The following is a 14742-nucleotide window of genomic DNA, read 5'->3' on the forward strand; positions in this document are numbered from 1 at the left end:
CGAAACCAAGCAGATTTTCTGCCAAGCGGGGACCCGTAACTAATCATTGCACGTACGAATACTAATTACTGAACGTAAAAACACATGTTTAGTTATATAAACAAATCTTTCAAGGGGGGACCATTTCCCTTACAAACTGCGGAGCGTAGCGTACCGACCCAGATGATGATTTTGTTTCATCATTCATAGGCAATGTTTGCAAACGTTTACAGTCTTGAACGTTGCTTCTTTGGTAAAGCCCAAGTATGCTCATGTTCAAAGGGTAAAACGATTCGCCCTTCCGAGGCAGCCACAGTCCACCATAACACCGCAGTGCGCAGCCCGAGCGCGCTGTGACTCTGCCCCCCCCCCTCCCCCCTGCCCTCACCCCCGCTCAGCTCAGGATTTTAATTTTAATTATTTCTGCGAGTGAGATTGTTCTCTTCTGAGAGCAGCGGCCGAATGCCCGAGGCAAAGTCGGCCATTTCCATTCAGAAGTAAAAGAGGGAAAGCGAGGCGAGGAAAAAACTGGCCACACAGCATGATTTCAAAAGCCAATATAACTCTACAGATTCTGCAGTATGCACCATATACGAGTGGAAATTGAATCACTTCCTTAAGCTGGTGGAGAGAAAGAAAGAGTGCCTTGCTTTTTTACCATAGTTCTGCTCTGCTGACCCACAAGGTGCGTGGCAGCTGATGCTCGAGCTCGTAGGGTTCACACAGGGTTCAAGCGGGGTGCGACCATCACGGCGTCACCAGCTGCACCCGAAGGGACACTTTCACGACGTTATAAAATGACGATAAAGTCAGGCTCGGTTCGCACCAGGATCCAGGGGGCACGGCCACGGGGCACGGGCCGACCGCTAGCCCGACGGGTCAGGCCAGATAGACTGTAATAAAATGCAGTAACAAGGTCTTCACTGGTCGTGTGGATCGATTTTTACATTAATGTCCCATACTGACCCGCAAAGTAATTGTTTTCTCGTGCAAAAATGAAAAGTAAATCACAGTCCTGTGAGACTTCTTTAATGTAAGAAAACAGTCAGGTATTGCGTGAAAGAAGAAAACGAGTATTTGTCCTTTAAAATTGCGGGATGGAAGGAGCTGGAAAAAAGGGAAAACTCCTTTTCCGGAGGGGGGAGGGAGGCGGGAGGGGGAATCACACCAAGGGCAAGCAGAGGAAAGGAAATGGCATGATGCGTAAGAGGAAAGAGAAATTGCGGAGAAGGCAGGGGGTCGGGAGGAAAGGAGGGGGGAGGAGGGGAGAGCGACGATGTAAACACTCCGTACAAGCCAGCGCAAGATTGTCAACACTTCGCGTCACTCCCCCGCCGTAAAATGAGTCGGGAGGGCAGAGCACTCACACACCGACACACACACACTCTGACACACGGTTTGTGCTTGTCCTTGCGTGACGTGCGCCGCGGTTGCTTGCGGTTGATGGCGGCGGGACAAAAAGACCGTTCCCGTTTTTGCCCCGACTGTTTGGTTGACCAACGTGGGGAGAAGTAGTGACTCACTCACAAGGAGGCACAGCAAACCAGAGAAGGGAATTGGAAATAAAGAGTGAGTCTTTACTTTTATCTGGCCTCGGCCTTTTGAGGAAAATTCCATTGGAACATTCGGATTTCCAGTTTGCCGTGCGAATCAATTATCCGGTAGAATTTCCTTTAGGTGGCAGGAAAGAGAAAAATCGCGGTCACCCGAGCTACACATAGAAGGGTGGCAAAAAAGGCAACTTGACCCAAGGGAGCTGCGCTCATTATTTTTTAAAGCCACTTTAATAAGTGATGGCTCAGGGCACTTACCGGCAATGCCGTATTAATGGGAGGAGAAGCCTTACTCCCTAAGCCTGTAACATGGTTGGGGCGAGACTCCCTTACCCCATGTGAAAAAGTAGTACAAGTAGGCCTAACATTTCCAGGATGCAGAGGGCACAAGGTTGAGGCCGTGGGGGAAAGCAGATTAAACTGCGAAGAGGGAGGGGTTGGCGAGACAAGGCTTGCACCGCCAGATTTGCGCCCACCCCCTCCCTCCCTCCCTCCCTACCACGCACACAGCCTATTTACAAATACAATACGTAAATTTACAAAATTTTCAATTGGTTGACAGACTTGAATTTGTCTCAAGTTTAGTTAAATAAACAGCATTCACCTCTTAGATGATGGCCAGATACAGGTATGATCAACTCGACCAAGTGGAGCGATCGGAGTACCCATTTAAGACCGAGTTGATCCGACTTAGGGGCTGATCCGAAAATAAATAGGCAGGGACGAGGGTATAGGACAAGAAAATGATAGAAAAAGTGAAGAACGCCGGTACAGAACAAAATGTTACTGAAAATGTGTCGACAAGGTTGCTTACAAATTATTAGGTAATCAAGTAATTTTCTGTGTAAACACATACTTTACTGTATTTTTATGACTCACGTCACTTTGGCTTATACTGATGACAGTTTATTCGGCCAGACGAAAACGAAGAAGATAAAGAAAGGCATAGTGTTTTGCAAGTTTCGCAATTCTGGGTAAAGAAAAAGCTATCTAGTGGGAACGGGACAGGCAAAAGGGGATGAGGAAAGGGGCAAGTGAGAGAGACAGAGACGTTAATGAGATTGCTTTCCACCAAGTTATCGCCGACAGCCAGCACTTCACTTTATTGTGTCACTGGCGGCGCGCAAACCTTCTTCGCCCCGCCCGGCACGTGAGATGCTCCCCTCCCTTCCGCGGTTCATAAGTTTAGTCTGACACCGGACCCCCCTCCCCTCGACCCCTTGTATCGCTTTACAGAGAATTAGTGTCTGGCAGCAGCAGGAGAGTTGCGATGTGGGGGGCGAGAGCGAAAGTGGTGCGTGTGCGCGTATATGGGAGGCGGATGGAAGATGCAGGCAGAAAGAGAGGCGCGGGGTAACAGAGCGCTCACAAGTACACTGCAATACGAGCAATTGCATTGTCTGTATACATAGGCATTCCACTCATTGTGCCCATTTTAATTGCCTGGTAGACCAAAATGGTGTCCAGAAGATAGTCGACATAAGTCGTCTCGTTTTGCGGGTTAGGCGACTCTGTCACCCACCGCTGCTGGACAGGACACCCCAGATTCACAGTGTAGTCTGTCGGGCAGTTGGTACACAATCTCTGTCCCACCAGCTCGCACATATTCCCCTTTCTCCCGATCGCTCCGTCTCTCTCGCACCCCATCGGCTGCAGCAGCCAAGAGCGCCGCGCGTGCGAGGGGGGTGCGCGTGACGGCGCAAAGAGACGGACGGTGCTGCTGTGGCGCCCACCCAGCCTCGTCGCACACCTGTCACCCGTCACACACTCCATGGCGCCCGGCTCCATACTATCCGTCACTCGGAACATGATCGGCCCTGAGCCGAGTGAAGCCGAGCCGAGCCGAACGTGATTGGCCGGACACGATACCTCACAATGAGTCGGAACTCGACACCGCGCAGCTGGAAGCGCGCCCACGACCACGAGCAGGAAACACACGTGTCGAGGGCGACCGCACAAAAGAGAAAAATGAGAAAAAAGGGGGGTGGGGGAGATGGGCAGGGGATTAGAATGTGTTTATTATTGTTATTATTATTATCTATGCCCATTTAATAGAACTAAGGGTCCCGCTTGAATACAGAAGTGCTCGCAGGTAACCGATGTTGCATGGCCATTTCATTTCCAAGTGTCGTCGCACAAAGCCCGCGAGGCTTGGGTGCTGGCTGCCCTACAGGCACTGCCACCCTGGGACACAATACGGGCGAGTGGCCGGGCCGGACCTGGCGCAGGGTCTCTTTTGAAGGGCGGCAGGCGCACGGCTCCACTGGCTGCCCGTGATTCATGTGTGTGCGAGTTTCCTGGCCTGCTAATGTCGGTTTGGCTGGCCCAGCAGCCGCTAGGCAACGGCACCCACAGCCCCCCTCCCCTATTTTCCACCTTCCACATACTTCCCCACCACCACCACTCCGTCCCCCCCTTTTTCCCCCGGGGTCACAGCCTCTTTCTGCAAACACCCATCCCTTAATTAAACCGACCTCCACCGCCGGCTTTGCAAACAGGGGCGCGCGGTGGCGGCAGCGGCCAGTGGCACGCACGCGTCCGTACGGGCCGCGGCACGCACCAGAAGGCATTGTTAGCATTCGCGACCACCATTGGACAAGGACAAATAGAGAGAGAGTACAACTTTTACTTCCACCACTTCGAAACCGCACCCTTACGGGTTCACTTGTTATTCTTACTAGAAACGACAGTATGCGTAAACCGAACCGACTACCCAGTTTCTGTTTTCAATATCGTGCGAAAGAAGGAGGGACAGGCGGTGGAAGAAAAGTGAAGGGGAGGCGGATGGGAGGAAGAGCGGGCGCGAGGGGGGAGCGACAGAGACAATAGACTGCCAGGGCCCGGGGTGCCGAGTGTGCGCGAGTTGTAGCAATTAACATAGCCCCCTCTCCCCACCGCCACCGCGTTCACCCCGCCGCACGCTTACGACTGGTGCAAAACGTACACCACTCCCAACCACACACGTCGCGCGCCGCGGGCTGAAGCCGCATTTAAATTGGTGCAAAATGGGGTTGCTGCGAAACTCTCAAAACTGTGCAGCACTACTTCAGAAATTTGTGAACGCGCTGTCAAAAAAAATATCTTGATTTTTTGTTTAAGTTTTGAGATCTTCCCGACCTCGTATATTGTGGTACATTGCCTAGATACTGTCGCTCCCTCCCATTTTGTCTTGCATGAGGTATCGAAATTGGCAAAAGTTGTTGCTTTGATTACACTCTCATCGTTTCTGCTGCGTAAAAAACCTTTATAGGCTACCAATAAATATATCAGTTCATGTCTGAGAGTGTGTGTTGAGACAGGTGTCGGTGAGAGCGAGGGAGTTGAAGGATACTCGCCTCCATTCAGGCGTGTGCATCCCGGGTATTCAGACCGCTCGAACGCGTCCCCGTACCGCAGAGCATTCGCACACTAAGCACAGCTCTGGGGAGGGACTGGAGGGGGGTAGGAGGGTAGGTGCCACAACACGCCCACCTCACAACCACCTAAAATCGCTCACAATTACTCACCCATCAAATGACAACCCGCAAAAACTTTCCCACTCATGTAGCGTTGAACACTACGATGTGCACGCCAGTATGGCCACTTCCACTATCAGTGTAAGCTAATGCGATGATCACGAGGGGGCAATAACTCTGGAAATCATGTGTGTGTACACACCGGCCCGAAAATCAGCGGGAATCATTGAGAATCACGACGGAAATCAACGGAATTCAATAAGAATCACGACGGCAATCAATAGTTATCAACGGGAATCATGGATTCCGGGAGTCGTGTGTACACTTGAATTGGAAGTTATTGCCCCCGGACGATCACTACTTTGGCTTATAATTATTAGCTCTGAGAGCTATAATCATTCTTCTGGGCGTTTTCACAGATCGAAACTAACATTTTGTTTTTTCTGTTACGTTACAGTCGTCCGTCGCCTCAAATTGTTGGAGATGCGCTTAAGGTAAGCTAACTAAATAAGACCATTTAAATTGTGTGTTCTCATATGTTAGATTAAGGATGCTATCCTTGTACAGTAAATACTGGAAGAACATAGGAGCTAAAGAAGTTTAGAGGAAATGTCATAACGGCACTAAAGAATCCTAAAACAGTAAATTCCTATGTTTTATTGCACTTGCCAATGCACTTAAACCCCTCCTAACACCTACAGTGCGACTTGGCCACTTTGCTTTTCTAAGAAGAAAGCAATATCCTTGTCGAGTACATGCGCGCGGCTTAGGTGTGCAGTCTAAGAAAATTGATTTCTCGTAAGATGCCGTCGTCTGCTTGTACTACTACACGCGGACCAATAATCACGCCCCCCATCCGGTGCCCCATCCACGCCGCCGGGACCCCATCCGGGGCCCTATCATCTGCCACGCCCCGCCACGCCCCTGTGGTCCGTCCGGCCGGGGGACATCAAAGACCACGAGGGGGGCGTCAGTGGGGGAAATGCCTGTTATTGGTGCTCCTTTGGCCCCCCGGCCTATTGCGCAATCACCCGGTGCTTCACGGGGAGAAGAGCTCCATTTGCGGACGCTTCTTGTCGAAGGAGCAGTGGACGCCCCCATAGCACCCTATGGTGGATTTTTACCGGGTCTGCAAGGGCTCGTGTCGTGGTCGGCTGTTGTTCAGACAAAAGTCAGCACTGGAAATACAAAAAGGGAATATCGTGCCCGTGAAAATGGAAAAACGTCAGTGACTGTAAGGAGTTAAAGGGCTGCGGGTTCAAAAGTCTTGAGAGTTTCCGACCAATGGGAATTTTTTGCGCTTTCACGCCTGGTTCATTATCGTTTCGCGCCCCATTTAAGTCGTAAAACCTTTACCTTTACCATAATAGCGACCCTAAAATCGCTCCAAGTCCGTGCCACTGACTTTTCAAGAAAGGTAGGAAATGCTCCAGTGTTCTTGTTTACAGCGCGCTAGGATGCGCCTCGCTGACCTCGCCACACCTGCTCTCAACCCTCAGCGCTCATGTCCGCGACGGCAATGACAACAAAGACGGCAACGATTAGATATGAATCGTTGCCAGCTTTGTTGCTACTGTCGTTGCGGGCCGCGAGTCGTCACGCAGCGCCACACCACCGTCAAAAACCAGCAGCCCAGCGGCCGCCTGCATCGCAAGTTATGGCAAGTTACCTCAGGGAAAGTGCAGTGGAAAGTACTATCTGTCAAGAATCTGTTTTCCCCCTTTTTCCCCATTTACCCAAATTCTGGCTGTTTCCTCAGATAAACTATGGCCAACCTGCGAGTCACTCTAGTCCACCTTCGACACTGGGACATAACTTCACGGTGAAAATTACTTGTTTCTTGTGTTTCAAGAACTGGTCTTGGATGTCATTGGCGTTCTCCATAAGATAAGATCCCGGGTCTTCAAATACAAGAAACTTATTTCATACCGTGTTTTAAAAGTCAAAGTTTCTGAAGCAAAATGGGTGCATGTGAGCCACTGTGTTCAGTGTGTGTGAAGGCATGTAGGTGAGAGCGGGTGTGTGTTTAGGGATGGTCCTCCATAACTTATGTAAGCCATCCTAGCGTGGCGCGGTACACGCAAATCCCCAAGGAATGGGCGTGCAAAAAGTGGTTACGTGCGAAGGGCCGGATTAAGACGACGTACAGAGCTTTAAATTATGAGCCCTTGCGTAACAAATGTGAGGGCGCCTCCAGAGCGGCTTGGGACGGCCCGGGCCTATGGAATCCCGCCCGACCTCTCTCACCCTGCACGACATGATGAAAGTACAAGGAGAACAAGCTTGGGCTTTGGTTTATTTCTTCTTAGACTTCGATTGCAGTTCACAATCTTGAGTAGAAACGTCATTTAAATTTAGCATTGCATTTTGACTTCCGCGTAAGCAAGAATGGTTCAGCACTGGTATTAAAACACTGTGACGTTTACATTCAATAAAATATCGGCCGTGTCACACTGCTCAGCATATTAAGACACATTATTTATTAGAATGTGACTCGGCACCTCCATCACTACCGTTGAATGTGACCCAATATTCTTACCAACTTGATATGAGTCGTGGTCGTTTCAACGTGACATCAAAGGTTTAAATAATATAGTGTTTCAATTGGGACTAATTTGCTGAATAATGTTAGTGTTCAGAGCCGTCTTCCTGATGTGTGTGCTATGCACATACCAGCTCTCTTCCTGACTTATCCCCCCCCCCCACCTCCCTCTCTCTCGCTCTCTCTAGCCACAGCACATCGCGGCACATACACACATACACACACACAATCACACACATACACACACACACACACACACACACAAGCCCGCCCCGCCGGCTGGTCGGCACGCCACCAAGTCTCTGCCTCTGGAATGCAAGTTTAATGCCCCCCAGATAAGACTGAGCGACCAAGATAAGGAATGAGAAATTTAGGGCCGACGGCAGACCGCTGAATCTTTCATCTCGCGAGAATATAGCGGGGAGAGCACTTGTTTCGGCGCTGTAGCAACAGCGGTAGCAGTGTGGAGAGGGGAGCCGAGGCAGGTTGGTGAAAGAGGGTGGGGGGCAGGGAGGAAAATAACAGGAAGGGGGGAAGGCGAGAGGGGGGAGGGGGAAGCTAGGGGTCGCCTCCTGAGATGGATTATTGCACGTTCATAATAAATGGCAATCTTTTGGCTCCTCTCCTCTGGCCCCCAAGGAGTTCGTGACGGGCGAGGACTACTTCGGTGGTGTGGGTACACAAACAACAAACAAGCAGAAATGTACTGTGCTAACTGCAAATACACGAGATTCAGCTATCTCTCTCTCTCTCGGGAAAGCACAATCAAGCGTGGTGTTATGGCAGGGGGGGGGGGGGCTGAATATCATTCAAGTAGGTCGAGCCTCATAGTCTTTTTCCGCTATTGTGCGAGGAACTTGCCTCACTCATTTCGAGCAGGGAAACACTGTAAAACGTAGAGTGACCTTTCTTTCCCGAATAGAGCGACGTATAGACTTCATCGCTTTGTTAGAGCGATTTTTGCAAAATGACTCTAAATGAGTCTTCTTCGTAACATAAAATGTCGCAGAAACGACTCTAAACGAGCGACATTTACGAAAATGACTCAAAATGAATCTTATTCGTAACCAAAAATGTCGCGAGAAGTTACTCCAAACGAGCGATGTAAATAATATCGCTCTCCCAAGAGTCGTCAAATTGGCTTCACAATATCGCTCTATTTGCATCGTATTTGGTCACTCCTTTACTTGTAGTGAACTCATCTCTTTAGTGCACTCTAAACTTTTTTGCTAGGAAATTGGCAAGTACTAAGTTTTGGGCTACTTATATTTATTTTTTATTGAGAATAACCAGCAAGTCCAAGGGTGGTGCTCTAAGGATGCTACAAAGTTTGAATGATAGTTGTGGTGTAACGGCATTCTTTAGCATGACTAAAAAAAATTCCTGGTATTACGAAATGCCTTCCTACCGTAATCATGATAATTTAGTTAGTTAATAAAACGAAAATTTTAAAAGAATTAATTTGTTTCTATACAACGGCAAACAACTTTAGTTATCAGGCAATTTTTCTTATAGTAAACCGTTCGAGTGTGCCGCTATCACTGCAGTGCAGTACAACGGAGCACGCTACTATCCACATCCACGTGAAACTGCCACAACTCTCTTCCCGAAAGAGTTAACAAATAATTTAGAGCGGGGGCGCAATCACTGCAGCGGCCGGCCAGCGGTGGGCTGGATGGAGGTGGGAACCTGCGGCACCTGTGTACCAATCACCGTCCACTTCCGGTTCCGTCCGGCTCCGGCCGGTTCTGTTTCCGGTGTACCATTCCTGCGCTCCCGGCAACCACCTCGTCGTCTCTACCGGCAGTAATTTGTTGTTGCAGTTCAAATAGAACCCGAACGGCGGGTGGATGGAATCAGACTCACTCAGACTCTCTATGCGTCGGTGTCTGGAAAAAAGTTATAAGCCCCATGCACGGTATATACCGTTTATATAAACAACGTCTCATTTTTTGAGGGAAAATGGAAAAATTTGAGGGCCTCCCATGTTTGAGGAAAACTCTTTAGATTTCACCTCAGATTATAAGGAACCCCCTCAAAAGAATAAGGAAAAACCCCTCATTTTATGAAGAGACCTCGAAATCTGAGGAGTCTGTCTCAAAGTTTTCCCTTTTCCCTCAAAAAAGAGACATTTGTTTTTACAGTGGGGGGGGGGGGATATGCAATGAAAACATGATCGGCTCCAACAGAAAGTGAAAATTTGATTGCAATGTTTTTGCTTTCCGAGAAGTGATTTAGTTTAGTTATCAATTTATTTGAGGACGTCTTCCCCTTTCTTACTGCAGCCAATAGCAGAATCGACATCTTAAGTAAATAATACTCGAAGTAAACATCAAGTTGGAGCAGTCTTTTAGCACGGCGAAGACATGGCGGCAGAGAAAAGGCATGGCCAAGAAATAGCCACATTTTACTCAGTGACGTTCTCTCTCCGCAACTCAACTCTCTGCGCCGCGCGCTCCTCAGCACCAGTCTATTTGTTTTATTAAGTCGAAACCTTTTTTCGCCGGCGCGAGCAGCGAAAAGCCGACGCGCGCGCCTATGTAGGCCAAGTGCGAGGAAGAAAGATATAAGAGATAGAGAGGGAGACGCAGGATGGAGGGCAACGGAGAAGTCTGCAATAGGGAGAAGAGAGAGAGAGAGAGCGAGAGAGAGAGAGAGAGAGAGAGAGCGAGAGAGAGGTTGCGATTGGAGTGCTGGAGGTGGGGGAGGAGGCTGGAGTCAAATCAATCGCTCCCTCCGGAGATGGTGTCGGCAATCGAATTAATGGCGCCGGGCGGGCGGAGCCAGCTCGCCGATAAGACTCATCATTAACGCCCCAACACTGCTGGACAAGCTCCGCAGCAGCAACAGTTTTTAGTAGAAAAATGAAAGAGCGTTTCAGGTTGGTGGACATCGTGAGATTTGAAGCGCGAGCTTATTGCACCATCAGTTTTTGTGTATTTCACTGGAAACGCAAGTGTGTGAATGTCGCTCACCTGCAGGTGTGTGAATATCCATTCGTACACTTACGGGGGTAAAGGTGTGTGTGTGAACCTTTACCCCCGTAAGTGTACGAATGAATGTTCACACACCTGAAGGTGAGCGAAATTCACACCCTTGCGTTTCCAGTGTTTGTTACGGTCGAATTGGTAGATTCAGAGGATACAACATGCTAGATGTTTTCTCTTTATAATGGGCACATAGTGTACATAGTGGGTTGTGGGAGTAAGCTGTGGGTGAATAGTAAACAGAATAAAGCAATATGCAAAAGGAAATAGCCATCAAGAGTTTTCCGGACAGTGTGATGAGCGGGCAAGGAGGCCAGCTGAGAAAGGTGTTGGAGGCAGGCGCGGATGGGGTGGGAATGGGTAGGGAGGGAGGGGGGTATGGTGGGCACGGAAGGAGACCGTGAGAAGGGGGCAGGGGGTGGTTTGGTTAGGGCAAGTGGAGGGAGGGTAAGGGGTGCAAGGTAGGGGCGGAATGTGGAGGGGGGAGAGGGCAGTGACGCACCGCTTGAATAATTCAGCGTCATAATGAAAGAATGAAGAGCGCGAGACGAGCTCCGCTGGCGGACTATGAGCTCTCTGTGTTGCCCTTATGCGAGCTTGGATGGAGGGTGGAGGGGGAGTGGAGGGGGAAAGGGGGCAGCGGGAGGGGGTCAAACTGGCTCAAGGAGTGGGAGAGAAGAGCCACCATGAATACCTGCAAACCAAATCGTGCGTGTCACCCCGGTCCCCGCTCCCTTCCCCCCTTCTCTCTCTCTCTCTCCCCCTCCCTCTTCACGCAGGTTCTCACCACCACAAATACATTTACATAAATTGGAACCAGCACGGTGTGCAACGGAACTATAAACAGGCACCAAGGTGTATATAGCTCCCACCACACCCACCCGACCGAGCGTTCGACTGTCTTCCCATGCCCCCCACCCCCCACCCACAACCCCTACACACACACATCACACAAATACATCCGCACAAGCAGCGCCATCACCCAACGCCTCATTCCACCCGCGTAATGTAAGCATCTGATTGCGCCGCCCACTTCTGCACAATGTGAGTCATGAATGATGAGGACCTCATTCTCCGACGTCGGATTTTACTGCTCGGTTTCATCTCTCCTTTTTTTTTTCTGCGCGAGCAAAAGTCAGCGGTAGCAGTGGGAACGCCGCCGTGGCCGCACACAAAAAAGTGTCTTTCTGCGCGCATAACAGACAAAGTTAGAAAGATTGGCCATCATGATCATCATCGTCATCATCATCATCATCATCGCTGCTTGGAGCTTGGGAGCGAGCCGCAAATCCCTCCACGCTCCCGTTTTGTTTCCCTGCGTCAGCTTTGGTTTCCAGGTCAAGGACAAGTGGCTCGGCGCGGCGAAGGGGATTGGACAAAAGGGGAGCAGCAGGGCCAGCAGGGAGGACACTTTCATCAGCAATTGTTTATTTCACTACTTGACCAACGAATATAAAAGTCTACTTTTCAAAACAATCCGAGACTGTTTTATTTTTTATTTTAAAAAACTGTTCGGCCGATTACTTATAAATATCAGTGTTATTATCATTATAATAATGAATCCCATTAGTAGCACAAATTCAAGGGGGATTTGTGTCACCGCAAAATCCTTTCATCACGAATTCAAAGTTATAAGACTTTGGGAGAAATGATGAGATTATTTTAACAAGTATCGGTTTAGTTTTCTTGTTTGTGGCTGAAAATTGCCGTTTGCACTTTTACGACTATATTTGTAAACCTAAACCACATTTTGTCGATCAAAAATTACAATATGTGTCGTCAATTTGCGAAAACATTTTTACAGTTACGCGTAAGCAAGGCCAGAAAAGAATGAACAATGTGAATGCGATCGCCACGCCAAATTGTATAATGAATACCCACAACCGACTCGCGCAGACGCCGATGTTAATGTTTTCCATCTGAGCAAAGTCAAACAAAATACACACAAGACGTCTTGTTCATTGAGCACGTCCAAAATGTGACACACAGAGTGAAGGAACAAAACCCACTATGAAAACTCAGCGGTGTGCATTGTATTCTGATATATATCTTCAACGATCACGTTTAAGTTTTTGGCTAATATTTCTTTTCAGACGGATATCATCGGAAAGTGGAAGGCATTTCCAGATTCCTTGGGAATAAAGCTTTCAAACGAGCTAACTCAATGCCGAGGTGTGCTCGCTGTGCTCGCGCTCCGCTGCAACACCATGCATCTCATCTCGCGCGGCTCTTTATCATCGCGCGGTATAAGGCACAGGCACCTGTATAAGGCACCTGTTGAGAACGGGCCGGGCGGGCCGTGGGCCACAGGCCACGCCGCCCTGCTTCTTGTAGTCATTAACTCACCTCATCCCCCCCTCCCCCTTAGCATCACCCCTTTTTCGCAGCCCTCCACTCCATCGCAAATTTTCATGCGCGTCCTCTGCTGAAATTAAAACGACATATTCGACATTATACACATGAAACATGCATTAGCATTCATCCGCATTAATCAGAATCCCCCCCCCCTCCCCCTGGTCATCTGACAACACCGTGCCGCTTCTACGCGACAACCAATCTCATTTTCACGTTCAAATACAGGAAAACGTAACAACTAAAGTAGTTTTCTAAGCCAAATTTGGTTTGCGACACTTACTTAAGTGAATTTTTGTGAAGTCCACATGTTTCTGAGCTATCAAGTCCGTTTGCAATACACCGTGTGAAAAAAGCGCAGTTAGTTGACAAATACTTGATTGGTCAATCCGTTCCGTTTCACATGAGTGATCCTCTACTTGCTAAGTACGGTGTTTTAAGTACGGAGTAACGGAATTTTTAACATGGAGCCTCGTGGGCACTACTGTAATTAGGTACGAGCAACGAGCATCCTGTACCTAATCCTGTACCGGAATGCTGTACTTTTTCTCTACTTCGGCACAGGATTTATTTACACAGTGTACAGTTGCAGTCACTGGTTTTCGACGATAGAAATATGCGACTCTCGGAATTTCAGGTCTGTACCCGAATCTTTTCCCGAGTAATGTGGTTACAGACAAACAAACAAACGCGAAATTTTCATGGTCAAAACGTGATCTGTAATAATAGACATCGCTCAGCCAAGGATTTTGACGAAACAATATGGAACACCCCTTGGTGTTCCCATTGGTGTTCCTGAGAGCTTGCTGGTCGTCCCTCTTTTGCACTCGAAGCCGAGAAACTTCCCCATCTTTAAAATCCCACATTAAAGGCCCCGCACTGTTGCCAACTTTTCTACCCACGGCGCTCGCTACTATTTAATCCTAATACCCACCCACCCAGCTCGCCTCAGGATTTGGTGTCCGTAGTAGTATTGCTGCCCACAGCAACAGGCGTGGGTGGTAACATCTGCAACAGAGCTGCGCCATTGGCTCCGCGACGCATTTCAAAGGGACGACTGCGCTACAATAACCCCTACCACCCGACCCTAGCACAACCGGCTCCCACGCAAAACACGCTCCGAAATACGAACAATTATTTGAATGAATTACATTCGTTGATATCATTTCAACATAACTACTTCAACCAGAAGGAAACTGGCATTAAAGTTGAACTTTTACGAGCACTACAGTATTTGTGCACAGCAGCACATAAATACATATTACCAAATAATGATAAGGCTGATAAAAGGCGACGCATAAAAACCCAGTAGTGTGAAAAGTCAACTCATAAATACTTCCATTCCATGGAGAGCAGTTGTAATTCGCAAATAACTGGTGACTTGGATAATTTTTAATTTTGAGCGAAATTGTAAACTTTCTAGTGCATTGAAAACATATGGTTAAATTATTAAGCCCGTTTCAAGGATACAACATTACAGTTCGCGTTTTAAAATTTAATTTTGTTAAAAAAACGCCCCATTGAGCATTGCTTACACTTTTGGACTCTATGCTTGTTTTTCGAGTGAGGTAGAGGGGGGGCGGGGGATAGGCGAGTGGAGCTCGCCAAAGTGTGTGGTAACGGCGGCGACCAATCTCCGCCGCGCCGGACAGCGGGACACGGTCGGGGCGGGACACGGGCTGCCGCTGCTCGCCGCGCCATCATTCGCACGCTGAGCGCAGCGCTTTTTAGTTTTCGTTTCCTCCCTCCGAAACATAACGTGACGCCGCCCTATCCATTCGCTTCCGCCTCCCGCCTCGCCCGGTTTATTGGGTTCGCTCGTGGCTCGCCGGGGGGCCGCCCTCCACAAGAGGAAAAAAATCAGTCCCCACAAA

At 48.9% G+C, this 14742-nt stretch overlaps 2 protein-coding genes across 3 annotated transcripts in view; one reads left to right on the top strand and one right to left on the bottom strand.

Annotated features, from left to right (window-relative positions):
- LOC113211521 (uncharacterized) overlaps window positions 1-14742 on the bottom strand; it is a 181885-nt gene that overhangs the window by 149747 nt on the left and 17396 nt on the right. The window lies entirely within an intron of this gene.
- LOC113211525 (uncharacterized) overlaps window positions 5445-14742 on the top strand; it is a 24241-nt gene continuing 14943 nt past the window's right edge. The window contains exon 1 of the mRNA XM_026429918.2: window positions 5445-5481. The gene's annotated coding sequence lies outside the window, so the exon portion shown is untranslated. The remainder of the gene's footprint in view (window positions 5482-14742) is intronic.

This window comes from Frankliniella occidentalis, unplaced genomic scaffold (assembly GCF_000697945.3).
Source record: "Frankliniella occidentalis isolate FOCC.00 unplaced genomic scaffold, Focc_3.1 Scaffold26, whole genome shotgun sequence".
In the NCBI taxonomy this organism is placed as follows: Eukaryota; Metazoa; Arthropoda; class Insecta; order Thysanoptera; family Thripidae; genus Frankliniella; species Frankliniella occidentalis.